At 48.0% G+C, this 27,119-nt stretch overlaps 1 protein-coding gene across 1 annotated transcript in view; it reads right to left on the minus strand.

The window, feature by feature from the left end:
• The window catches only part of LOC135522965 (potassium voltage-gated channel subfamily B member 2-like), a 144,905-nt gene that overhangs the window by 48,588 nt on the left and 69,198 nt on the right, over window positions 1–27,119 (minus strand). The gene's annotated exons all lie outside the window — the stretch shown is intronic.

Consider the following 27,119-nt stretch of genomic DNA (forward strand, 5'->3'; position numbering starts at 1 on the left):
AGTTCCCCTGACTTCCCCAGTGTTCCCCTGACGTCCATAGAGTTCCCCTGACTTCCATAGAGTTCCCCTGACTTCCATAGAGTTCCCCTGACTTCCATAGAGTTCCCCTGACTTCCATAGAGTTCCCCTGACGTCCATAGAGTTCCCCTGACGTCCATAGTGTTCCCCTGACTTCCCCAGTGTTTCCCTGACTTCCATAGAGTTCCCCTGACGTCCATAGTGTTCCCCTGACTTCCCCAGTGTTTCCCTGACTTCCATAGAGTTCCCCTGACGTCCATAGAGTTCCCCTGACTTCCATAGAGTTCCCCTGACTTCCATAGAGTTCCCCTGACTTCCCCAGTTTTCCCTGACTTCCATAGAGTTCCCCTGACTTCCATAGAGTTCCCCTGACTTCCATAGAGTTCCCCTGACATCCATAGTGTTCCCCTGACTTCCATAGAGTTCCCCTGACGTCCATAGAGTTCCCCTGACGTCCATAGAGTTCCCCTGACGTCCATAGAGTTCCCTGACGTGAGTTCCCCTGACGTCCATAGAGTTCCCCTGACTTCCAGTTCCCCTGATAGTGTTCCCTGACTTCCATAGAGTTCCCCTGACTTCCGTAGTGTTCCCTGACTTCCATAGAGTTCCCCTGACTTCCATAGAGTTCCCCTGACTTCCATAGAGTTCCCTGACGTCCATAGAGTTCCCTGACTTCCCGTAGAGTTCCCCTGACGTCCATAGAGTTCCGCTGACGTCCATAGTGTTCCCCTGACGTCCTAGTTCCCCTGACTTCCATAGAGTTCCGCTGACGTCCATAGAGTTCCCCTGACATCCATAGAGTTCCCCTGACGTCCATAGAGTTCCGCTGACGTCCATAGTGTTCCCCTGACGTCCGTAGAGTTCCCCTGACTTCCATAGAGTTCCGCTGACGTCCATAGAGTTCCCCTGACGTCCGTAGAGTTCCCTGACGTTCATAGAGTTCCGCTGACGTCCATAGTGTTCCCCTGACTTCCGTAGTGTTCCCCTGACTTCCATAGAGTTCCTGACGTCCGTAGAGTTCCCCTGACGTCCGTAGAGTTCCCCTGACGTCCATAGAGTTCCCCTGACGTCCATAGAGTTCCCCTGACGTCCATAGTGTTCCCTGACGTCCATAGAGTTCCCTGACTTCCCCAGTGTTCCCCTGACGTCCATAGAGTTCCCCTGACTTCCATAGAGTTCCCCTGACTTCCATAGAGTTCCCCTGACTTCCATAGAGTTCCCCTGACTTCCATAGAGTTCCCCTGACGTCCTAGACTGACGTCCATAGTGTTCCCCTGACTTCCCCAGTGTTTCCCTGACTTCCATAGAGTTCCCCTGACGTCCATAGTGTTCCCCTGACTTCCCCAGTGTTTCCCCTGACTTCCATAGAGTTCCCCTGACTTCCATAGAGTTCCCCTGACGTCCGTAGAGTTCCCCTGACTTCCATAGAGTTCCCTGACTTCCCCAGTTTTTCCCTGACTTCCATAGAGTTCCCCTGACTTTCATAGAGTTCCCCTGACTTCCATAGAGTTCCCCTGACATCCATAGTGTTCCCCTGACTTCCATAGAGTTCCCTGACGTCCATAGAGTTCCCCTGACGTCCGTAGATTCCCCTGACGTCCATAGAGTTCCCCTGACGTCCGTAGAGTTCCCCTGACGTCCATAGAGTTCCCCTGACGTCCGTAGAGTTCCCCTGACGTCCGTAGTGTTCCCCTGACTTCCATAGAGTTCCCCTGACGTCCATAGGTTCCCCTGACTTCCATAGAGTTCCCCTGACGTCCATAGAGTTCCCCTGATTTCCGTAGATTCCCCTGACGTCCATAGAGTTCCCCTGACTTCCATAGAGTTCCCCTGACGTCCGTAGAGTTCCCTGACGTCCGTAGTGTTCCCCTGACTTCCATAGAGTTCCCCTGACGTCCATAGAGTTCCCCTGACTTCCATAGAGTTCCCCTGATGTCCGTAGAGTTCCTCTGACATCCATAGAGTTCACCTGACGTCCGTAGAGTTCCCCTGACTTCCATAGAGTTCCCTGACTTCCATAGAGTTCCCCTGACTTCCCCAGTGTTCCCCTGACGTCCATAGAGTTCCCCTGACGTCCATAGAGTTCCCCTGACTTCCATAGAGTTCCCCTGACTTCCATAGAGTTCCCCTGACTTCCATAGAGTTCCCCTGACTTCCATAGTGTTCCCCTGACTTCCATAGAGTTCCCCTGACGTCCATAGAGTTCCCCTGACTTCCATAGAGTTTCCCTGACGTCCATAGAGTTCCCCTGACATACATAGAGTTCCCCTGACTTCCATAGAGTTCCCCTGACGTCCATAAAGGTCCCCTGACGTCCATAGAGTTCCCTGACTTCCATAGACTGACGTCCATAGAGTTCCCCTGACTTCCATAGAGTTCCCCTGACTTCCATAGAGTTCCCCTGACTTCCATATAGTTCCCCTGACTTCCATAGAGTTCCCCTGACTTCCATAGAGTTCCCCTGACTTCCATAGAGTTCTCCAGACTTCCCCACAGTTCCCCAGAGCTCCCCCTTGACTTCCCCAGAGTTCCCCCTTGACTTCCCCAAAGATCCCTTGACTCGCGAGCATACAAGGCAGATTTATTTAAATCAACTTCAGGGACAGAGACAGAGAGACAGCGTGACCCTCTGCTACCACTCACACATTTAGGCTTTGTCTCAAATAGCACCCTATTCCTTTGTCTGGTCAAAGTGACCCAGGTAGAGCTCTTTGATAAGGAAATAAGCCGTGGCTACAAAGTACCGTCCGTCCCAGACCAGTCAGCTGCACTAACCACAATATGTGTTAGTGTGTGTTTGTGTGTGTGTGCATGTGTGTGTTAGTATGTAAATGTGCCAACGAGACGATGTTAGGATCTACAGATCAAAAGGGTTCTTCTCCTTCTCTCTTCTCGTCTTTCCGCTTTGTTATTCATCACTCTCATGGTGTTTCTACCTCCCTCTCCCTCTCTCTCCCTCTCTGAAATATGGTACAAGAAGAAATTCAGAATTGAAAGGAAGGCTCCTCCTCCCTCCCTCCCTCCCTCCCTCCCTCCCTCCCTCCCCCCTCCCTCCCTCCCTCCCTCCCTCCCTCCCTCCCTCCCTCCCTCCCTCCCTCCCTCCCTCCCCCTCCCTCAACACCCTCCCTCCCTCCCCAGTCCCACTTTTCCCTGTAGCCTCCATGCCTTTTATTTCAAGATCTCACCCCGTGGGGTCAAAATAATCACAAGAACGGTGAGCAAAAATCCCAGAACCACACGGGGGGACCTAGTGAATGACCTGCAGAGAGCTGGGACCAAAGTAACAAAGCCTACCATCAGTAACACACTATGCCGCCAGGGACTCAAATCCTGCAGTGCCAGACCTGTCCCCCTGCTTAAGCCAGTACATGTCCAGGCCCGTCTGAAGTTGCTAGAGAGAATTTGGATGATCCAGAAGAAGATTGGGAGAATGTCATATGGTCAGATGAAACCAAAATATAACTTTTTTGGTAAAAACTCAACTCGTTGTGTTTGGAGGACAAAGAATACTGAGTTGCATCCAAAGAACACCATACCTACTCTGAAGCATGGGGGTGGAAACATCATGCTTTGGGGCTGTTTTTCTGCAAAGGGACCAGGACGACTGATCCGTGTAAAGGAAAGAATGAATGGGGCCATGTATCGTGAGATTTTGAGTGCAAACCTCCTTCCGTGTTGCCCAGCAACAGCCCCAAAACATTACTGCTCTAGAGGAGATCTGCATGGAGGAATGGGCCAAAATACCAGCAACAGTGTGTGAAAACCTTGAAGACTTACAGAAAACGTTTGACCTCTGTCATTGCCAACAAAGGGTATATAACAAAGTATTGAGATAAACTTTTGTTATTGACCAAATACTTATTTTCCACCATAATTTGCAAATAAATTCATTAAAAATCCTACAATGTGATTTTCTGGATTATTTTGTCTCATTTTGTCTGTCATAGTTGAAGTGTAACTATGATGAAAATTACAGGCCTCTCTCATCTTTTTAAGTGGGCGAACTTGCACAATTGGTGGCTGACTAAATACTTTTTTGCCCCACTGTATATATATATTTCCTGTGTTTTCTAGTTTCATATGGTTCATTTTTTGACTGTATTTTTTCAGTTTATGAATCTGTTATTCAATCTATATTTTTATCAAATCATTTTTTTATGTATTTTTTTTAAATACAAAAGTATGTGGACACCCACCCCAGTTGCTGACTGGTGTTTGAAATTTGAGCACACCGGCATGCAATCTCCATAGACAAACATTAGCAATAGAATGGCCAGTAGTGAAGAGCTCAGTGACTTTCAACGTGGCACCATCATAGGATGTCACCTTTCCAACAAGTCAGTTTGTCAAATTTCTGCCCTGCTAGAGCTGCCCCCCCCGGTCAACTGTAAGTGGAAAGCCTTCCCAGAAGAGTGGAGGCTGTGATTACAGCAATGTTCCAACATCTAGTGGAAAGCCTTCCCAGAAGAGTGGAGGCTGTTATAGCAGCAATGTTCCAACATCTAGTGGAAAGCCTTCCCAGAAGAGTGGAGGCTGTTATAGCAGCAATGTTCCAACATCTAGTGGAAAGCCTTCCCAGAAGAGTGGAGGCTGTTATAGCAGAAAAGGAGGGACATCAAGCCTCCATGGATTAGATCTTTTGGAATTAGATGTTTGAAACGAGCAGGTGTCTAGCCTTCCCATACTGTTTGGTCATGTCAGAAGAGTAAAGGGATCCTAAAATTCAAAATAAAATCCAACAAAAAATCTAAATGATCAGATAGTATGACCATATAAAAACAATTACATGCATACGTCTTAGAACCAAAAGTTATACTGAAGGACCATATAAAAACAGGATCCGCCCCATCTCCATTTTGGACTGGTTCGTTTTCCGGAACCTACTTGACCGGACCCGGTAACCTCTCGTGGCATGAAAAATAGTTACCACTATTATTTTTTTGTTGCAATTTAAACATTCTAATAAACACGATCAAAGTTAATTCTCCTGCCCCCCCCCGTATCTCTCACAGAACTAGGAGATTCCTTTCTGTGCCTCCCTCTCTGTGATCTCTGTGACTCCCTCTCTGCTCTGATAGACACGAGCCTTTCTGTGATCTCACTCCTCTCTGCTCTGATAGACACGAGCCTTTCTGTGATCTCACTCTCCCTCTCTGCTCTGATAGACACAAGCCTTTCTGTGATCTCACTCCCTCTCTGCTCTGATAGACACGAGCCTTTCTGTGATCTCTTTGTGTGATCTCCCTCTCTGCTCTGATAGACACGAGCCTTTCTGTGATCTCGCTCCTCTCTGCTCTGATAGACACAAGCCTTTCTGTGATCTCGCTCCCTCTCTGTGATCTCACTCCCTCTCTGCTCTGATAGACACAAGACTTTCTGTGATCTCGCTCCCTCTCTGTGATCTCACTCCCTCTCTGCTCTGATAGACACGAGCCTTTCTGTGATCTCATCTCACCCCTCTCTGCTCTGATAAACACGAGCCTTTCTGTGATCTCGCTCCTTCTCTGTGATCTCACTCTGTGATCTCACCTCTCTGCTCTGATAGACACTTCAACACGCATCTCTCCAGCACTTCATAATATTTTTCCTTATAGAATCATAGCAACAGAAAGAGAGAAAGAGAGACAGAAAGAGACAGACAGACAGAGAGAAAGAGAGACAGAGAGAAAGAGACAGACAGGCAGTCAGAGAGAGAGAGAGACAGAGAAAGAGAGAATAGAGAGAGAGACAGACAGACAGAGAGAGACAGAATCACAGCAACGCTGGAGGAACTGCAGCGCCCATGAAAAAATTGAAAGAAATTTGCCAAAATTATAAAATTATATAGTAACTGCTGTCTTTTTTTCAGAACTAAGAATATCCTACTACTACACCATGAGAAAGACAAACATTTTGCCACATAGTATAAATAGCTTCTTTTAAAAAATGGCCTAGTTGTGGAGTGTACTGTAGCCCAATACAAGGCCTACAGTCGGGACACGCAAATCTGTCTGTGAACAAACAGCAGACAAAACGGGCCTTTCGGAATATTTCAAATAGCCTACAAATGGGCCTAGTGGTTAGAGCGGCATGGTAGCCTAGTGGTTAGAGCGTTGGACTAGTAACCAGCAGGTAGCCTAGTGGTTAGAGCGTTGGACTGGTAACCAGCAGGTAGCCTAGTGGTTAGAGCGTTGGACTAGTAACCAGCAGGTAGCCTAGTGGTTAGAGTGTTGGACTGGTAACCAGCAGGTAGCCTAGTGGTTAGAGCGTTGGACTAGTAACCAGCAGGGAGTCTAGTGGTTAGAGCGTTGGACTAGTAACCAGCAGGTAGCCCAGTGGTTAGAGCGTTGAACTAGTAACCAGCAGGTAGCCTAGTGGTTAGAGCGTTGGACTAGTAACCAGCAGGTAGCCTAGTGGTTAGAGCGTTGGACTAGTAACCAGCAGGTAGCCCAGTGGTTAGAGCGTTGGACTAGTAACCAGCAGGTAGCCCAGTGGTTAGAGCGTTGGACTAGTAACCAGCAGGTAGCCTAGTGGTTAGAGCGTTGGACTAGTAACCAGCAGGTAGCCTAGTGGTTAGAGCGTTGGACTAGTAACCAGCAGGTAGCCTCGTGGTTAGAGCGTTGGACTAGAAACCAGCAGGTAGCCTAGTGGTTAGAGTGTAGAGGTGGCAGGTAGCCCAGTGGTTAGAGTGGTTAAGCGTTGGACTGGTAACCAAAAGGTTGCAATTTCAAATCCCTGAGCTGACAAAGTAAAAGTCTGTTGTTCTGCCCCTGAACAGACAGTTAACTCACTGTTCCTAGGCCGTCATTGAAAATAAGAATTTGTTCTTAACTGACTTGCCTGGTTAAATAAAGGTAAAATTAAATGTAGGAAAAACACAGGTTGGAAAACAAATGGCTCTTGCTGAAAAGAGAATAGTCTAATATGTCAACAGTAGGCTAACAAAATATTTGATGAACTTCCAAATAGTGTTTAACAAAGTGAAACAAGAGACAGGTTTGTGGCACAGGCCATCACCATCAAATGAGCTGCCCATCATTGAGTCAGTGAAACTGGAAAGCATTTTTGGGACTATAATTTCCTCCTCATATTATACAATATGTGTCTCCACACACACCGAGGCCTTGGACATTGATGGATTTAAGGTCGTTATCATTGATCTCTGATTCTCAGTTTGTCAAAGTAGCTTGTCATTTTTTTTATCCTTTTCTGCGGTGCCTTTCAAGATGACTGGGAACTCGGACAAACCAGGTTGAATCAGGAAGTTATTGATCTTCAGGTCGGAAAGTTGGAAAGAAAGAAGCCCCCCCCCATTCCTAGTTGGATGACCGTTCAAAACACATTTTTCCCAGAGGGAGATCATTTTTAGTTCGGAAAATTCCCAGATGTCTTGAAGACACTGAAGTCAGAAGTCAGAGATTTCACAGCTCCGAGTTCCCAGTGGTTTTGAACAAATATTCTGCCAAAGCCTCCAGTCATGTAAAATGATGTAGAATTGCATGAAATGTATTTATAAAAGGCAAAACATTTCCAGGACCCTTGGCTACTTAAATGTTCCCTGTGTGTAATTACCTCTACTCTACTGCTCTATGTCTCTACTCTACTGCTCTATGTCTCTACTGCTCTATGTCTCTACTGCTCTATGTCTCTACTCTACTGCTCTATGTCTCTACTGCTCTATGTCTCTGCTACTGCTCTATGTCTCTACTGCTCTATGTCTCTACTGCTCTATGTCTCTGTGCTCTATGTCTCTCTACTGATCTATGTCTCTACTCTCTATGTCTCTACTGCTCTGTGCCTCTACTGCTCTATGTCTCTACTGCTCTAATGTCTCTGCTGCTCTATGTCTCTACTCTACTGCTCTATTCTCTACTGCTCTATGTCTCTGCTGCTCTATGTCTCTACTCTACTGCTCTATGTACTCTACTGCTCTATGTCTCTACTGCTCTATGTCTCCACTGCTCTATGTCTCTACTGCTCTATGTCTCTACTGCTCTATGTCTCTGCTGCTCTATGTCTCTACTCTACTGCTCTATGTCTCTACTGCTCTATGTCTCTACTGCTCTATGTCTCTACTGCTCTATGTCTCTGCTGCTCTACTGTACTGCTCTACTCTACTGCTCTATGTCTCTACTGCTCTATGTCTCTACTATGTCTCTACTCTACTGCTCTATGTCTCTACTGCTCTATGTCTCTACTCTACTGCTCTATGTCTCTACTGCTCTATGTCTCTACTGCTCTATGTCTCAATGATATGCATGCAATGCTTTATTATAAAATATGTATGTTTTTCATATGTTCGGTACTTCAGAGCTCTCTACTTCTCTGACATTTTGCGGGCACCTGCTATTTCAAGTTAAGCACTGGAAGATATGATAACAATATGTCTCATACATCCAAGCTAAATTTAGTTAATGAAGATATGATCAGTATTCTCCCTGTCATGAAGAAACGGTTTAACAGAAATTGTCATAGTCTGAGGCTATGTCTAAATACGAATGAGCTGAAGTTGGGGATCGGAGAGAGATCAAATCAGAGCTGCTCTGGGGGGGAGAGGAGAGGAGGAGAGGAGAGGGGAGGAGAGGAGAGGGAGTGGGGAGGAGAGAGGGAGAGGAGAGAGAGGGGAGGGAGAGGGGAGGAGAGTTGAGAGGGAGGAGAGAGGGGGAGGAGAGGGAGAGGAGGGATGAGGGGAGAGAGGGGAGAGGGGGATCTCTGAGAGGAGGAGGGGAGAGAGGGATGAGAGAGGGGGAGGGGGATGAGAGAGGGAGAGAGGGGATGAGAGGAGGAGAGGAGAGAGGGGATGAGAGAGGTGAGGATCTACTGCAACTTAGTGTCTCTACTACATTAGACATGAGAGAGGCTCAGGATAGGGGGTCTCTCTCTCTCTACTGCTCTATGTCTCTACTGCTCTATCTCCCCTCCCCCTCCCTCCCCTCCCTCTCTCCCCCTCCCCCCTCCCTCCCTCCCTAGGTCTCTCCCTCCCTCCCTGCTCTCCCTCCCTCTCTCCCTCCCTCCCTCCTCCCTCTCCCTCCCTCCCTCCCTACTCCCTCATGTCTCTACCCCTCCAGACTATGTCTCCCTACTGCTCTGTCTCTACTCTACTGCTCTATGTCTCTCCCTGCTCTGTCTCTACTGCTCTATGTCTCTACTGCTCTATGTCTCTACTCTACTGCTCTATGTCTCTACTGCTCTTTGTCCTACTCTACTGCTCTATGTCTCTACTCCCTAGTGTCTCTACTGCTCCAGGTCTCTAAGGACTCCCCTATGTCTCTCCTGCCTACTGCTCTATGTCTCTACTCACCTGACTCTGTCTCCCCTCCTACCTACTGCTCTATGTCTCTACTGCCACAAATGTCCCTACTGCTCACATCCCTGGCCTCAATGATATGCATGCAATGCTTAATATTATAAACGTGATGTATGTTTTTCATTTGTATCTGTGAAGTAGTGAACATAAGCTCAGTGTAGTTTCCACAGATCACAAGATTCTCTGACATTTTGTTAACAACATCCAAGAATTCACTAGTTTAGCACTGGAAGATATGATAACAATAGTTTCCCCTAATCCTTGAAAAATATCCAAGCTAAATTTAGTTAATCCTTTAATCCAGACATGATTTCTCAGTGTATTAATCCACTGACTCTGAAGATTTCTCAGTGGTTTAACAGAAATTGTCATTTCTGGAGGCTTCTTTAAGCCACAGACTGTGACAGGAAGTTGGGGATCTCACTTCTTTAATCCACAGACAAATCAGAGCTGATATCTCAGGAGAGTGGGGAGGAGAGGACAAGATATCTCAGGGGAGGGGAGGGGAGGAGAGAGGGGACTGAGAGCCACAGACTCAGACCAGGATCTCAGTGTAGTTTAATCCACAGGAGGGACAAGATATCTCACTTCTTTAAGCCACAGACTAACAGGGGATCTGTTCTTTAATCCACCAGACTGTGAGAGGGGGGAGTGTAGTTTAGAGAGGGGGACAAGAGGGGATTTAAGGGGACTCTGTCAGGGATTTCTCAGGGGATTAGACCACTCAACAGGACAAGGGGATGAGAGAGGGACAGAGGTGATGACAGGGGTTTAGAGTGGGATTAGTTCTCTTGGAGGAAGGACAAGGGATCCAGTGTAGTTGAGGATGGATAAACGATATTCAACTTAGTGTTAGACAACCTAATACATTAGACATGTAGTTTAGCCATTTGGGACTAACAGGTGTGGGTCCCTCAGTGTAGTTTTAGCCACAGACTAACAGGACAAGATCCCTCCCTCCCTAGTTTAGCCTCCCTATACAAGGAGTCTGATTAGCACAAGATATCTCAGTGTAGTTTCCCTCCCTCCCTCCCTCCCTAGTTTCCCAGACTAACCCTCCCTGTGTGTAGTTTAGCCACCCTCCAAGATCCCTCAGTGTAGTTTAGCCTCCCTGTCCCTCCCTCAGTCCTCCCTAGCCACTCCCTCCCTCCCTCCCTCCCATGTCATTGTGTGTTTCATATTACAGGACACAGACAGTATGTATCCTACTGAAAACTACCATTTGTATCTTCCCACTGGAATGGTGACAGCTAAATCGCTTCAGTGTAGTTTAGCCACAGACTGTAACAGGACAAGATATCTCAGTGTAGTTTAGCCACAGACTGTAACAGGACAAGATATCTCAGTGTAGTTTTGCCACAGACAAAAAACGTAAACGAGAATCAATACAAATAAAGAACGTAACGAAAACCGAAACAGCCTATACTAGTGTAAAACTAACATAGAGGCAGGAACAAGGACACTAAGGACAATCACCCACGAAACACACAAAGAATATGGCTGCCTAAATATGGTTCCCAATCAGAGACAACGATAATCACCTGACTCTGATTGAGAACCGCCTCAGGCAGCCAATGACTATGCTATACACCCCCACACAACCCCAAGGAAACACACCACAAATAAACCCATGTCACACCCTGGCCTGACCCAATGAATGAAGATAAACTTAATAAATATAGACCAGGGCGTGACACCTATGTAGTGCATTACTTTTGACTAGAGCCCTATGAGGAAGTAGTGTGCTACATAAGGGAATTGGGTGCCATTTTGGGATGAAAACAGTGACTGAAATACATTTTTTGGATTTTCTGCTTAACAAATCCTTTAAATCAGCTACTTTATCCTGTTTTCAATCCTTTAATCCACCACTCTTTCCCATTTATTAATCCTTTAATCCATTCGGTCCCATTTTTACTCCTTTAATCCACCACTCTGTCCCATTTCTCACTATACTTTAATCCACCACTCTGTCCCATTTCATTTAATCCAGACACTTCACTTCTTTAATCCACCACTCTGTCCCATTTCTAACTTCTTTAATCCACCACTCTGTCCCATTTCTCACTTCTTTAATCCACCACTCTGTCCCATTTCTCACTTCTTTAATCCACCACTCTGTCCCATTTCTCACTTCTTTAATCCACCACTCTGTCCCATTTCTCACTTCTTTAATCCACCACTCTGTCCCATTTCTCAAGCCTTTAATCCACCACTCTGTCCCATTTCTCACTTCTTTAATCCACCACTCTGTCCCATTTCTCACTTCTTTAATCCACCACCCTGTCCCATTTATTAATCCTTTAATCCACCACTCTGTCCCATTTATTAATTCTTTAATCCACCACTCTGTCCCATTTCTCACTACATTTAATCCACCACTCTGTCCCATTTCACAATCCTTTAATCCAATGTCCCTTTCTCACACTGAGTGAGTGCTGTGTACATGTAGGGAATGTCACACTAGTCTTTAGCATCCAATCTCTGTCCCTCTGTCTCACTTCATTTTCTTGTTAGAATTTTGACCGAGGGAAAACTCAATCTCCACTAGATCCACCCTTGTCCCTGAGCCCCAAATGGCACTCTATTCCCATTTAGGGCCCATAGGAATCTGGTCACAGTAACCACTATGTAGGGATACGGTGCCATTTCTCACTGTCTTTAACCACCACCCCCCAGAAGAGAGTCTGTCTGTCTGTCTGTGTGTTGTCTGTCTGTCTGTCTGTCTGTCTGTCTGTCTGTCTGTCTGTCTGTTAATCCACCACCTGCCCCTTGTCTGCCTGTCTGTCTGCACTGCCTTGTTTGCCTGTCTGCCTGCCTGTTAATCTGTCACCAGTCAGTCTGATTAAGCCAAACCAATGTCCCATTTTCTCCTGCTTAAGACAGCTCTTTTTAAACTTAACCTTAATCCACCTTGTAACTCTGTCCCATTTCACAATCCTTTAATCTGCTGTGTATACCTGTCACACAAAGTGAGTACACTGTGTGTGTTTGACCTCTGTGTGTAGTTAATTGTTCTGTTGTACATGTAGTAAAACTTCAATAGTTCATCAGGGACACACCTTGTTGACCCCAAATGGCTACTCTATTCCCTATTTAGGGCCCAAAGGAATCTGGTCAGAATAACTTCCCACTTTACATGACTCAGCTAAATAGAACCCCATAATCCCCATAGACCATGAACCCCATAACTAATAGATATCAAGAGTAGACCCCATAGACACATAGACCCTCATAGTGTGAAACATTTGTTTATGTTATACAATTGAAATAGTCATAGACTTACATGTAGGGACCCCTCTTAGACTATAGACCATGTAGGGAATAGACCCCATAGACTATACATGTAGGGAATAGGTAGACTATAGACCCCATATGGAATAGGGTAGACTATACATGTAGGAAATAGGGTAGACTATACATGTAGGGAATAGGGTAGGACTAGACTATACATGTAGGGACCCCATAGACTATACCCATAGAACCCCATAGACTATAGACCCCATAGGGAATAGGGTACCTATACATGTAGGGAATAGGGTGGACTATACATGAGGAATTTCCCCCATAGACTATACATGTAGGGAATAGGGTAGACCACATGTAGGAAATAGTCCCCATAGACCATAAGGGAATAGGGTAGACCCCATGTAGGGAATAGGGTAGACTATACATGTAGGGAATAGTAGACTATACATGTAGGGAATAGGGTACCCCATACATGTAGGGAATAGGGTAGACCCCATAGACACCATAGGGTCGCCTATACATGTAGGAATAGGGAGACTATATGTCCCCATAGGGTAGACTATACATGAGGGAATAGGGTAGACTATACATGTAGGGAATAGGGTAGACTATACATGTATGGAATAGGGTCCCCTATACATGTAGGGAATAGGGTGGACCTATACATGAGAATAGGGTAGACTATACACATAGGGAATAGGGTAGACATATCCCCCATAGGGAATAGGGTGGCCATAGTCCCCCATAGACCCCAAAAATCCCCATAGACCCCTCTACCTTTAATGACCCCTTATTTCCCCATAGACCCCATAGACCCATAGGGACCCCCCATAGACCCCATAGATTCCCCATAGTCCCCATAGACCATTGTGCCCATAGACCCCATGTTTCCCTTTCTGACCCCTAACCCCATAGACCCCATTTCCCCCATAGCCATAGTCGCCCATAGTAGACCCCATAGACCCCATAGTCCCCATAACTGTAGTCGCCCATAGACCCCATGTCTGTCTGCCTGTTGACCTGTCTGTCCCCCATGACCCCATGTCCCCTGCCTGCCATAGCCCCATAGCCCCATATGACCCCCCATAGACAGCCATAGTCCATAGTCCCCCATTGTCCCCCATAGACCCCATAGTCCCCATAGTCCCCATAGACCCCATAGTCACCCATATACCATAGACCCCATAGACCCCATATTCCCCCATAGACACCATAGTCCCCCAATAGACCCCATGGAGTCCCCCCATAGACCCTATAGTCACCCATCCCCATAGACCCCATAGACCCCATATTCCCCCAGGGCTCTGAGACCCCATAGTCAATAGACCCCCATAGACCCCATAGTCCCCATAGACCCCATACCCCATATTCCCCCCACAGACCTCCAGTCCCCATAGACCCCATAGTCCCCATAGACCCCATAGTCCCCATAGACCCCCATAGTCCCCATAGACCCCATAGTCCCCATAGACCCCATAGTCCCCATAGACCATAGTCTCCCATAGACCCCATAGTCCCCATAGACCCCATATTCCCCCATAGACCCCATAGACCCCATAGACCCCATAGACCCCATATTCCCCCATAGACCCCATAGTCCCCATAGACCCCATAGACCCCATAGACCCCATAGTCCCCATAGACCCCATAGACCCCATATACCCCATAGACCCCATAGTCCCCATAGACCCCATAGTCCCCCATAGACCCCATAGTCCATAGACCCCATAGTCCCCCATAGACCCCATAGACCCCATAGACCCCATAGTCCCCATAGACCCCTTATTTCCCCATAGACCCTATAGTCCCCATAGACCCCATAGACTCCATATTCCCCCACAGACCCCATAGTCCCCCATAGAGCCCCATAGACCATAGTCATAGTCCCCATAGACCATATTCCCTACAGCAGACCTGACTCCCTACAGCAGACCTGACCCCATAGTCAGACCTAACCTCCCTACAGCAGACCTAACCTCCCTACAGCAGACCTAACTCCCACAGAGACCTAACCTCCCTACAGCAGACCTGACCCCCCTACAGCCCAGACCAGATTTCCCCTAGACCATATTCCCTACAGCAGACCTGATAGTCCCCCCTAGTCCCCAGACCCATAGACCCCTACAGCAGACCAAGTCCCCCTACAGCAGACCTGACTCCCTACAGTCAGACCCATAGTCCCCCATAGACCCCATAGTCACCCATATACCATAGACTCCCTACAGCAGACCCCCCTAACCTCCCATAGACACCTGACCTCCCTACAGTCAGACCTGACTCCCACAGTCCCCAACCTCCCTACAGCAGACCAATAGACCTCCCTATTTCCCCATAGACCCCATACCTCCCTACAGCACCCCAACCTCCCTACAGCAGACCTGACCTCCCCATAGACCTGACCTCCCTATAGAGACCTGACCTCCCTACAAAGACCTAACCTCCCCCAGCAGACCTGAGTCCCCCAGCAGACCCAACCTCCCTACAGCAGACCCCAGTACAGACATAGTCCTGGACATTAACCCATATTGTTCAACTCACCCGATCAGACCAACCCTACACATGATGCTTTCCTGCAAAGAGACCCCAGAGGCTACAGAACAGTGCTGGGATAGACCCAGGAGAGGGGGAGAGGGGGGGGACCAGGAGGGGGAGATTGGGAGAGAGGGAGAGGGGGAGAAGGGAGAGGGAGAGGGGGACCCCAGGGAGTCAGGGATAGAGGGAGAGGGAGAGGGGGAGAGAGGAGAGGGGGAGGGGGAGGGGGGAGAGGAGGGGGAGAGAGGGAGAGAGGGATAGGGGAGAGAGGAGAGAGGAGAGGGGGAGAGAGGAGGGAGGAGAGAGAAAGAGGGAGAGAGGGAGAGGGGGAGAGGGGGAGAGAGGGGAGGGAGGGGGGGATTGAGGGATAGAGGGTGGGATAGGAGAGGGAGACTCCCCATAGAGGGGTAAAATATTTACCCACAGACCAGGGTATTTCCTCCCCCATATCCCCACATAGACCCCATATTCCCCCACAGACCCCATACTAGACAACTAGTGACATTTATTTTAGTCCCCCATAGACCACCTAGTCTCCCTGACCCCATATAAAGGAATAGATTCCCATGTTCCCCTGATCCCTAGATCCCATGTTCCCATGTTCCCCTGTTCCCCTGATCCCATGTCCCCCATGACCCCATGTTCCCCTGACCCCTGTTCCCCATGATCCCATGTTCCCCTGATCCCATGTTCCCCTGATCCCATGTTTCCCCCATAGACCCCATGTTCCCCTGTTCCCATGTTCCCATGACCCCTGTCCCCATGTTCCCCTGTTCCCCTGACCCCATGTTCCCCCTGTTCCCCTGATCCCATGACCCCATGTTCCCCTGATCCCATGTTCCCCTGTTCCCCTGATCCCATGTTCCCATGTTCCCTGATCCCCCCCTGACCCCATGATCCCATGTTCCCATAGTTCCCCATGATCCCATGTTCCCCTGATCCCATGACTCCCTATCCCATGTTCCCCTGTTCCCCTGATCCCATGTTCCCCTGTTCCCCTGATCCCATGTTCCCCTGATCCCATGTTCCCCTGATCCCATGTTCCCTGATCCCATGTTCCCATGTTCCCCCATCCCATGACCCTGATCCCTACAGCAGACCGAACCTGTTCCCCTGTTCCCCTGATCCCATGTTCCCCTGATCCCATGTTCCCCTGATCCCACATGTTCCCCTGATCCCATGTTCCCATGTTCCCCTGAACCCATGTTCCCCTGATCCCATGTTCCCCTGTTCCCTGATCCCATGTTCCCCTGACCTCCCATGTTCCCCTGATCCCATGTTCCCATGTTCCCCTGATCCCATGTTCCCCTGACCTCCCCATGTTCCCCTGATCCCATGTTCCCCTGTTCCCCTGATCCCATGTTCCCTGACCTCCCTGATCCCCTGTTCCCCAGCAGTCCCCTGTACCCCTGTTCCCCAGATCCCATGTTCCCCTGATCCCATGTTCCCCTGTTCCCCTGATCCCAGTTCCCCCTGTTCCCCTGATCCCTGTTCCCCTGATCCCCTGTTCCCCTGTTCCCTGATCCGATGCTTTCTGCAATCCCATGTTCCCCTGATCCCCCTGATCCCCTGTTCCCCTGATCCCATGTTCCCCTGTTCCCCTGATCCATGTTCCCCTGTTCCCCTGATCCCATGTTCCCATGATACCATGTTCCCATGTTCCCATGATCCCATGAGGGAGAGGGTTCCCCTGATCATGTTCCCCTGTTCCCCCTGATCCCTTGTTCCCCTGTTCCCCTGATCCCATGTTCCCTGTTCCCCTGGGGGGGAGTTCCCCTGTTTCCCTGTTTCCCCTGATCCCATGTTTTCCTGATCCCATGAGAGAGGGTTCCCCTGATCCCATGGGGGAGAGGGGGAGTTCCCCCTGATCCATGTTCCTCTGATCCCATGTTCCCCTGTTCCCTGATCCCATGTTCCTCTGATCCCATGTTCCCCTGTTCCCCTGATCCATGTTTCCCATGTTCCCCTGTTCCCCTGATCACCCAGATACTAGAATAACCCTGGTTCCATTAGAGAATCACCCAGAGGGTGGTACACTAGAGAATAACAGACCTTAGAGAATAACAGCTACAGTGGTAATTAGAGAATAACAGAGGGGTGGTAGGAGTGAGAATAACAAGAGGAGGTGTTCCCATGTTAGAGAATAACAGAGGGGGTGGTTCCCCTAGAGAATAACAGAGGGGTGGTAGAATAACAGGGTGAGAATAACAGAGGGGGTGGTAGGAATTAGAGAATAACAGAGGGTTTAGGAGTGATAGGGATTGAATAACAGATGGTAGGTTAGAGAATAACAGAGGGTAGGATTTAGAGAATAACAGAGTGTAGGAATTGAATAACAGAGGGTAGGAATAGAGAATAACAGAGGGGGAATTGTAGGTAGGGATAAGAGAATAACAGATGGGTGGTAGGGATTAGAGAATAACAGAGGGTTGGTAGGAATTAGAGAATAACAGGGTAGGTTTAGAGAATAACAGAGGTTGTAGGAATTAGAGAATAACAGAGGGTATGATTTAGAGAATAACAGAGGGTAGGAATTAGAGAATTACAGAGGGTAGGGATAAGAGAATAACAGATGGGTGGTAGGGATTAGAGAATAACAGAGGGGTGTTCCCCTGGTAGGAATTAAGAATAACATGTAGGAATTAGAGAATCCCCTGAATTAGAGAATAACAGATAGGTTGGGAGAATGAGATCCGACACCTGCAGCCTTAACAGAGTCTCAATATACTATATATACTATACCTTCCCCTGCAATCCCATGTTCTACTTTAGACTAGATTTTGAATTCCCTGTGCTGTTATGGGATAGAAACCCAAAACAGAGAGAGAGAGAGATCAGATGGGTTATGGGATTAGAGAATAACAGAGAGAGTTGAGAGGGGGATTAGAGAATAACAGTCCCATGAAGAGATAACAGATGGTAGAATTAGAGAATCCCATGTTGGTAGAGAGAGAGAGATCAGAGGGTAGGATTGGGAGAGGGAGAGGGGAGAGGGAGAGGGACACCTGTTCCCTTGAAGAGAGATGTCTCAATATAGAGGGATCCCCTGATACCTGTGGGAGGGAGGGAGAGGGAGATGTTCCCCTGATCCCAGATTCCCCTGATCCCTGTTCCCTGTTCCAGAGAGAGATGAGGGATAGAGAGAGAGACCCCAAAACAGAGAGAGAGAGAGAGAGGTGTTGGGATAGTTCCCAAGGGATAGAGATCCCAGGGGGTTAGAGAGAGAGAGGGATGTTCCCCTGAGAGGGAGAGAGAGGGAGAGGGAGAGGGAGAGAGAGGGAGAGGGAGGGAGGGAGGGATCCCCTGGGAGGGGAAGAGAGGGAGGGAGATGTTCCCCTGAGAGAGGGAGGGAGGGAGGGAGGGAGATGAGGGGAGGGAAGAGGGAGAGAGGGATGTTCCCCTGTTCCCCTGAGAGAGAGGGGAGGGAGAGGGAGAGAGAGGGATCCCATGAGGGAGGGATGACCCCTGAGAGAGAGAGGGATGATCCCAGGTTCCCATGAGAGAGAGGGAGGGGCGGAGAGGAGAGGGAGAGAGGGAGAGGGAGAGAGGGAGAGGGAGTGGGAGAGAGGGGGAGGGAGAGGGAGGGGGAGGGATCCCAGAGAGGGGAGAGGGAGGGGGTTCGAGAGAGAGAGAGGAGAGGGAGAGGGAGAGGGAGGGAGGGGGAGGGAGGGAGAGATGTTCCCTGAGAGAGAGGGAGGGAGGGAGGGATCCCAGGAAGAGAGGGAGGGAGTGATCCCATGTTCCTCTGAGGGATGGGAGTGAGTGAGTGGTGAGTGATGTTCCTCTGAAGAGAGGGGGAGGGAGGGAGGAGGGTTCCCCTGAGAGAGAGAGAGAGATGGAGGGGAGGGGAGGGAGGGAGGGAGAGAGAGAGAGGGGGGTTCCCCTGAGGGAGGGAGCGAGAGGGAGAGGGGTGGTAGGCGGAAGACGAGAGAATAACAGAGGGGTGGTAGGAATTAGAGAATAACAGAGGGTAGGGATTAGAGAAGGGGGAGAGGGTTGGGAGGAATTAGAGAATAACAGAGGGGTGGTAGGAATTAGAGAATAACAGAGGGGGGTAGCGGATTAGAGAATAACAGAGGGGTGGTAGGAATTAGAGAATAACAGAGGGTAGGGATTAGAGAATAACAGAGGGTGGTAGGAATTAGAGAATAACAGAGGGGTGGTAGGAATTAGAGAATAACAGAGGGTAGGAATTAGAGAATAACAGAGGGGTGGTAGAGAATTAGAGAAGAGAGAGGGTAGGGATTAGAGAATAACAGAGGTTGGTAGGAATTAGAGAATAACAGAGGGTGGTAGGAATTAGAGAATAACAGAGGGTAGGAATTAGAGAATAACAGAGGGTAGGAATTAGAGAATAACAGAGGGTAGGAATTAGAGAATAACAGAGGGTAGGAATTAGAGAATAACAGAGGGGAGGGGGGAGGGCGGTAGGAGAGATTAGAGAATAACAGAGGGGGTGGTAGGAATTAGAGAATAACAGAGGGGTGGTAGGATTAGAGAATAACAGAGGTTGGTAGGAATTAGAGAATAACAGATGGGGGGATTTAGAGAATAACAGAGGGTAGGAATTAGAGAATAACAGAGGGTAGGAATTAGAGAATAACAGAGGGTAGGAATTAGAGAATAACAGAGGGTAGGGATAAGAGAATAACAGATGGGTGGTAGGGATTAGAGAATAACAGAGGGGTGGTAGGAATTAGAGAATAACAGATGGTAGGAATTAGAGAATAACAGATGGTAGGAATTAGAGAATAACAGATGGTAGGAATTAGAGAATAACAGAGGGCAGGATTGGGAGAATGAGAGAGCCGACACCTGCAGCCTTGAATATGTCTCTATATACTATATATACTATACCTGTGCCACTAGGCACCCTATTCCCTATGTAGAAAACTACTTTAGACTAGATTTTGCACCCTATTCCCACACACGCCTCAGGGGTGTTCTCACGCACAAACTCACACTCTCTCACTCACACACTCTCTGTTTTGGGGTTTCTATCCACATAACACACACAGGTCTGTTTTGGGGTTTCTATCCCATAACACCCTCTCTCTCGTCTGTTTTGGGCTGTTCTATGGGGAAGACCCCTGACGACCTCTGTCTCGATTATGTTCTGCTGGGGTTTGATTATCCCATAACACCGCTTTTTCTCTTTGTTTTGTTGGGGTTCCATTCTATGGTCACTAAGGAAGTCTCTACTTTGTTTGTGATTCAATGTCCTGTGAAAGATCTTCTGGAAAATACCCTGGTCAATGAATACTGATGGAGGGTGTCACTGTTGGGCCAGTGACATATGGAGAGGGAGACCTAAGGAGAGAGAGGGATAAGGAAGAGAGAGGGATTAGAGGGAGAGGGATAAGATATAGAGAGGGAGAGAGGAGGACATCAAGGAGAGGGAGAGAGAGGGATTAGAGGGAGAGGGAGAGGGAGAGGGATTAGAGGGAGAGAGAGGGAGAGATGGATAGGGAGAGGGAGAGAGAGGAGAGGGGATATAGAGAGGGATTAGAGAGAGAGAGACTATAATAGGGAGAGGGAGAGAGGAGAGATAACTATAATATAGAGAGGGAGGGGAGGGATTAGAGAGAGAGAGAGGGATCAACTATAAGAGATAGTGGGAGAGAGGAGAAAGACTAGAGAGAGAGGGAGAGAGAGAGAGAGGGATAACTATAATATATAGAGGGAGAGAGAAATCAACTATAATATATAGAGGGAGAGAGAGAGGGATAGAGAGAGAGAGGGATTAGAGAGGGAGGAACATCAACTATACTATATAGAGGGATTAGAGGGAGAGGGAGAGGGAGAGTGGGATTAGAGAGGGAGGGACATCAGAGGGAGAGGGATTAAGGAGAGGGACATCAACTAGAGGGAGGGAGAGGGAGAGGGACTATAATATAGAGAGGGTTAGGAGGAGGACAGACTATAAGATAGAGAGGGGTTAGAGAGGGGACAGGGAGAGAGAGGATTAGAGGGAGCGACATCCAAGATAAGAGAGAGAGGGATTAGAGGGAGGACATCAACTATAAGATATAGAGGGATTAGAGGAGAGACAGAGATAATAGAGAGAGGGAGAGACGAGGAGGGACATCAACTATAATAGAGAGAGGGATTAGAGGAGGGAGGGACTATAATAGAGAGAGGGAGAGAGGAGATCAACTAGGATATAGAGAGGGAGAGGGAGGACATCAACTATAATATAGAGAGGGAGGGAGAAATCAACTATAATATAGAGAGAGAGGGGATCAACTATATTATATAGTGGGAGAGGGAGAACATCAACTATAATATATAGTGGGATTAGGAGGAGGAAATCAACTATAATATATAGTGGGATTAGAGAGGAGATTAACTATAATATATAGAGGGATTAAGGAGGAGGGGAGAACGGAGAGGGATTAGAGAGGGAGGACATCAACTATAATATAGAGAGGGATTAGAGGAGGACATCAACTATAATAGATAGAGGGAGAGGGACATCAACTATAATATATAGAGGGGAGAGGAGGACATCAACTATAATAGAGAGGGATTAGAGGTCATCAACTATAATATATAGAGAGGGATTAGAGAGGAGAATATAATAGAACATCAGGGATTCTACAGAGAGACACACAGACACACACAGGGACAGAGAGAGAGAGAGAGAGAGAGAGAGAGAGAGAGGGATACACAGCGAGAGAGACACAGACGAGGGACTCTTAATGACAAGAGACATAGAGTGATGGGATCTATCTGATGAATATAGAAGAGAGAGAGATAGGGGTGATCAGCAAGCTGTTCCATGCTGAGGGATAGAGAGAACCCTCTAAGAGGTTGAATCACTGCAAGCTGCTCTGGGTCCTGACAGAGAGAGGAGAGGGAGAGCAAGCTGCTCTGGTTGTCCTGAGAGAGAACCTCTAAACCCTGGTTGATTCACACTGCAAGCTGGGGAGTTGTCTGAGAGAGAGAGAGGAGAGAGAGAAGAGGGAGAGCTACAGTAAACCCTTCAGAAGGAGAGAGGGAGAGGACAACAGAGTAAAGAGAGTGAGAAGACCAGTAAGAGGGTGGGAGGGACCCTTCAGAGTGAGTGACCCTTCAGAGTGAGAGAGTAAACCCTTCAGGTGACCAACAGAGCAGAGAGAGGGACCACCAGTAAACCCTTCAGAGTGGAGGGACCAGTAAACCCTTCAGAGAGAGAGAGAGAGAGAGAGAGAGTAAACCCTTCAGAGTGACCAACACCAGCTACAGAGGGGAGGGAGGGAGTGACCAACAGAGAGAGACCCTTCAGAGTTACCAACACCAGGGAGGGAGTGACCAAGGGAGGGAGGGAGGGAGAAGAGAGAGTAAAGAGAGGACCAACAAAAGCTACAGAAACCCTTCAGAGTGGGAGCTACAGTAAAGCGAGAGAGAGAGAGAGAGGGGACCCTTCAGAGTGAGACAGAGAAACCCTTCAGGGGAGCACAGAGCAAAGAGGGGAGCGAGAGCAGAGAGAGGGGGACCATTAGAGAGAGGGTAAAACCTTCAAAGTGGGAGCAAAGTGACCAACAACAGAGGGAGAGGGGAGTAAAACCTTCAAAGGGAGAGAGCGGACCAGAGACCCTTCAAAGGACCAACACCAGAGAGGAGAGGGAGAGGGAGAGGGGAGACCCTTCAGAGAGGGAGCCAGAGACCTTCAAAGGGAGCGAGGAGAGAGATCCTTCAAAGGGGGGACCAACAGAGTAAAAGAGGGGGAGCAAGAGAGAAAACCTTCAGGGGGACACGAGAGAGAGAGAGAGAGGGAGCGAGAGAGAGAGGGGGACCAACAAAAGAGAGAAAGAGAGAGCGAGAAAGAGAGGGAGCGAGAGAGAGAGAGAGACCCTTCAGAGACCAACACCAGAGAGAGAGGGAGCGAGAGAGAGAGAGGGAGCGAGAGAGAGACCACTAGAGAGAGGGAGCGAGAGAATAGGTATTTCTCTATCATACCATTGACTAAGTAAAGTGAATCAGCAGCAGTCTATGGGAGTCTCCTGTCTTCTGATACACTTAGAAAACATTGAGAAATAGTAATAACATCTCTAAGGTGACCTTAAGAATTTGATTCTGTGCCTGCTGTCACACACACACGCACGCACACACGCACACACACACACACTCACACACGCGCACACTCACACACACGCACACACGCACACACGCACACGGACACACAGGTGAGTTGTATATTAAAATGAATCTGTCTCTGCGTGTCATGGAGAGCCCTGCTAATTGATTAACCGTCGTCATGTAAGTGTGATCGCTGTGACGATGGGGGAGAGATCATGACGACTGGCTAGACGACGCTATGGGAACCGGCTCGATTATTTCCATCTGCTAGATGTGGTGACATCATCGGAGGTGATTATGGGACAAGGTACTGCTTTGGTTGTCTCTAGCCAATCAAGACAGGAGTTGGGCTTAGTTCCATGTCAACGCTGGTCACTAAGGAAGTGGCTTGGTCTTTGTTTGTGCTTGGAACACTATTGCCGATGCTCACCATGAGCCCTGGTCAAAAATAGTGCACTATATAGGAAACAGGGTGTCACTGTTGGGCCAAACTGAAAGACGGCATTCTGCAGGAAGTAATTAGTATAAATACCTAAGATTATTTGCTGAAAAATTAACATAAGGCATTGTTTGGAGGGATTAGAGAGGAGAACATCAACTATAGTATATAGTGGGATTAGAGAGGAGAACATCAACTATACTATATAGTGGGATTAGAGAGGAGGAAATCAACTATAATATATAGTGGGATTAGAGAGGAGAACATCAACTATACTATATAGTGGGATTAGAGAGGAGAACATTAACTATAATATATAGAGGGATTAGAGAGGAAATGAACTATAATATATAGTGGGATTAGAGAGGAGGAAATCAACTATAATATATAGAGGGATTAGAGAGGAGAACATAATAGAACATCACTTTATTCTACACACACACACACACACACACACACACACACACACCAACACACAACAATATAGTAAACCCTTCAAAGTGACACACACACACACACACACACACACACACACACACACACACACACACGTGTGTGCTAAGCACGCTCTTAATGACAAGCTTTACTGTACATATCTGGGTGATGGGAATCTATCTGACCCTTGAATATAGAATCTTGGATGATTCTATAACCTTCAGAGTGACCAACCTCGGTGAATCACACTTGCAAGCTGTTCCATGCTTTAGGTTGTCCTGACAGAGAGAGAACCTCTAAACCCTGGTTGAATCACACTGCAAGCTACTCTGGTTGTCCTGACAGTAGAGAGAACTCTAAACCCTGGTGAATCACACTGACCAAGCTGCTCTGGTTGTCCTGACAGAGAGAGAACCTTCAAAACCCTGGTTGAATCACACTGCAAGCTGCTCTGGTTGTCCTGACAGAGAGAGAACCTCTAAACCCTGGTTGAATTACACTGCAAGCTGCTCTGGTTGTCCTGACAGAGAGAGATCCTCTAAACCCTGGTTGAATCACACTGCAAGCTGCTCTGGTTGTCCTGACAGAGAGAGAACCACTTATTCAACCCATTAAGAAGCGGCAGAGCTACAGTAAACCCTTCAGAGTGACCAACACCAGTAAACCCTTCAGAGTGACCAACACCAGTAAACCCTTCAGAGTGACCAACACCAGTAAAACCTTCAGAGTGACCAACACCAGTAAACCCTCCAGAGAGACCAACACCAGTAAACCCTTCAGAGTGACCAACACCAGTAAACCCTTCAGAGTGACCAACACCAGTAAACCCTTCAGAGTGACCAACACCAGTAAACCCTTCAAAGTGACCAACACCAGTAAAACCTTCAGAGTGACCAACACCAGCAAACCCTTCAGAGTGACCAACACCAGTAAACCCTTCAGAGTGACCAACACCAGTAAACCCTTCAGAGTGACCAACACCAGTAAACCCTTCAGAGTGACCAACACCAGTAAACCCTTCAGAGTGACCAACACCAGTAAACCCTTCAGAGTGACCACCACCAGTAAACCCTTCAGAGTGACCAACACCAGTAAACCCTTCAGAGTGACCAACACCAGTAAACCCTTCAGAGTGACCAACAAAACCAGTAAACCCTTCAGAGTGACCAACAAAACCAGTAAACCCTTCAGAGTGACCAACACCAGTAAACCCTTCAGAGTGACCAACACCAGTAAACCCTTCAGAGTGACCAACACCAGTAAACCCTCCAGAGTGACCAACACCAGTAAACCCTTCAGAGTGACCAACACCAGTAAACCCTTCAGAGTGACCAACACCAGTAAACCCTTCAAAGTGACCAACACCAGTAAACCCTTCAGAGTGACCAACACCAGACCTTCAAAGTGACCAACCAGTAAACCCTTCAGAGTGACCAACACCAGTAAACCCTTCAGAGTGACCAACACCAGTAAACCCTTCAGAGTGACCAACACCAGTAAACCCTTCAGAGTTACCAACACCAGTAAACCCTTCAGAGTGACCAACACCAGAAAACCCTTCAGTAAACCCTTCAGAGTGACCACACCAGTAAAACCTTCAGTGAAACCCTTCAAAGTGACCAACACCAGTAAAACCTTCAGAGTGACCAACACCAGTAAACCCTTCAGAGAGACCAACAAAAGTGACCTACAGTAAACCCTTCAGAGTGACCAACAGTAAACCCTTCAAGTGCTACAGTAAACCCTTCAGAGTGACCAACAAAAGCTACAGTAAACCCTTCAGAGTGACCAACTACAGTAAAAAGTGACCAACACAGTAAACCCTTCAGAGAGACCAACACCAGTAAACCCTTCAGAGTGACCAACACCAGTAAACCCTTCAGAGTGACCAACACCAGTAAACCCTTCAGAGTGACCAACACCAGTAAACCCTTCAGAGTGACCAACACCAGTAAACCCTTCAGAGTGACCAACACCAGTAAACCCTTCAGAGTGACCAACACCAGTAAACCCTTCAGAGTGACCAACACCAGTAAACCCTTCAGAGTGACCAACACCAGTAAACCCTTCAGAGTGACCAACACCAGTAAACCCTTCAGAGTGACAAACACCAGCAAACCCTTCAGAGTGACCAACACCAGTAAACCCTTCAAAGTGACCAACACCAGTAAACCCTTCAGAGTGACCAACACCAGTAAACCCTTCAGAGTGACCAACACCAGCAAACCCTTCAGAGTGACCAACACCAGTAAACCCTTCAGAGTGACCAACAGTAAAAAAGCAACACAGTAAACCCTTCAGAGTGACCAACACCAGTAAAACCTTCAAAGTGACCAACACCAGTAAACCCTTCAAAGTGACCAACACCAGTAAACCCTTCAAAGTGACCAACACCAGTAAACCCTTCAGAGTGACCAACACCAGTAAACCCTTCAAAGTGACCAACACCAGCCACAGTAAACCCTTCAGAGTGACCAACACCAGTAAACCCTTCAGAGTGACCAACACCAGTAAACCCTTCAGAGTGACCAACACCAGTAAACCCTTCAGAGTGGCCAACACCAGTAAACCCTTCAGAGAGACCAACAAAAGCTACAGTAAACCCTTCAGAGTGACCAGTAAACCCTTCAGAGTGACCAAGTAAACCCTTCAGAGTGACCAACACCAGTAAACCCTTCAGAGTGACCAACACCAGTAAACCCTTCAGAGTGACCAACACCAGTAAACCCTTCAGAGTGACCAACACCAGTAAACCCTTCAGAGTGACCAACACCAGTAAACCCTTCAGAGTGACCACCACCAGTAAACCCTTCAGAGTGACCAACACCAGTAAACCCTTCAGAGTGACCAACACCAGTAAACCCTTCAGAGTGACCACCACCAGTAAACCCTTCAGAGTGACCAACAGTAAACCCTTCAAAGTGACCAACACCAGTAAACCCTTCAGAGTGACCACCACAAACCCAGTAAACCCTTCAGAGTGACCAACACCAGTAAACCCTTCAGAGTGACCAAGTAAAAAGTGACCAACACCAGTAAACCCTTCAGTAAACCCTTCAGAGTGACCACACCAGTAAAAAGTGACCAACACCAGTAAAC

Source organism: Oncorhynchus masou, chromosome 30, assembly GCF_036934945.1.
Source record: "Oncorhynchus masou masou isolate Uvic2021 chromosome 30, UVic_Omas_1.1, whole genome shotgun sequence".
Classification (NCBI taxonomy): Eukaryota; Metazoa; Chordata; class Actinopteri; order Salmoniformes; family Salmonidae; genus Oncorhynchus; species Oncorhynchus masou.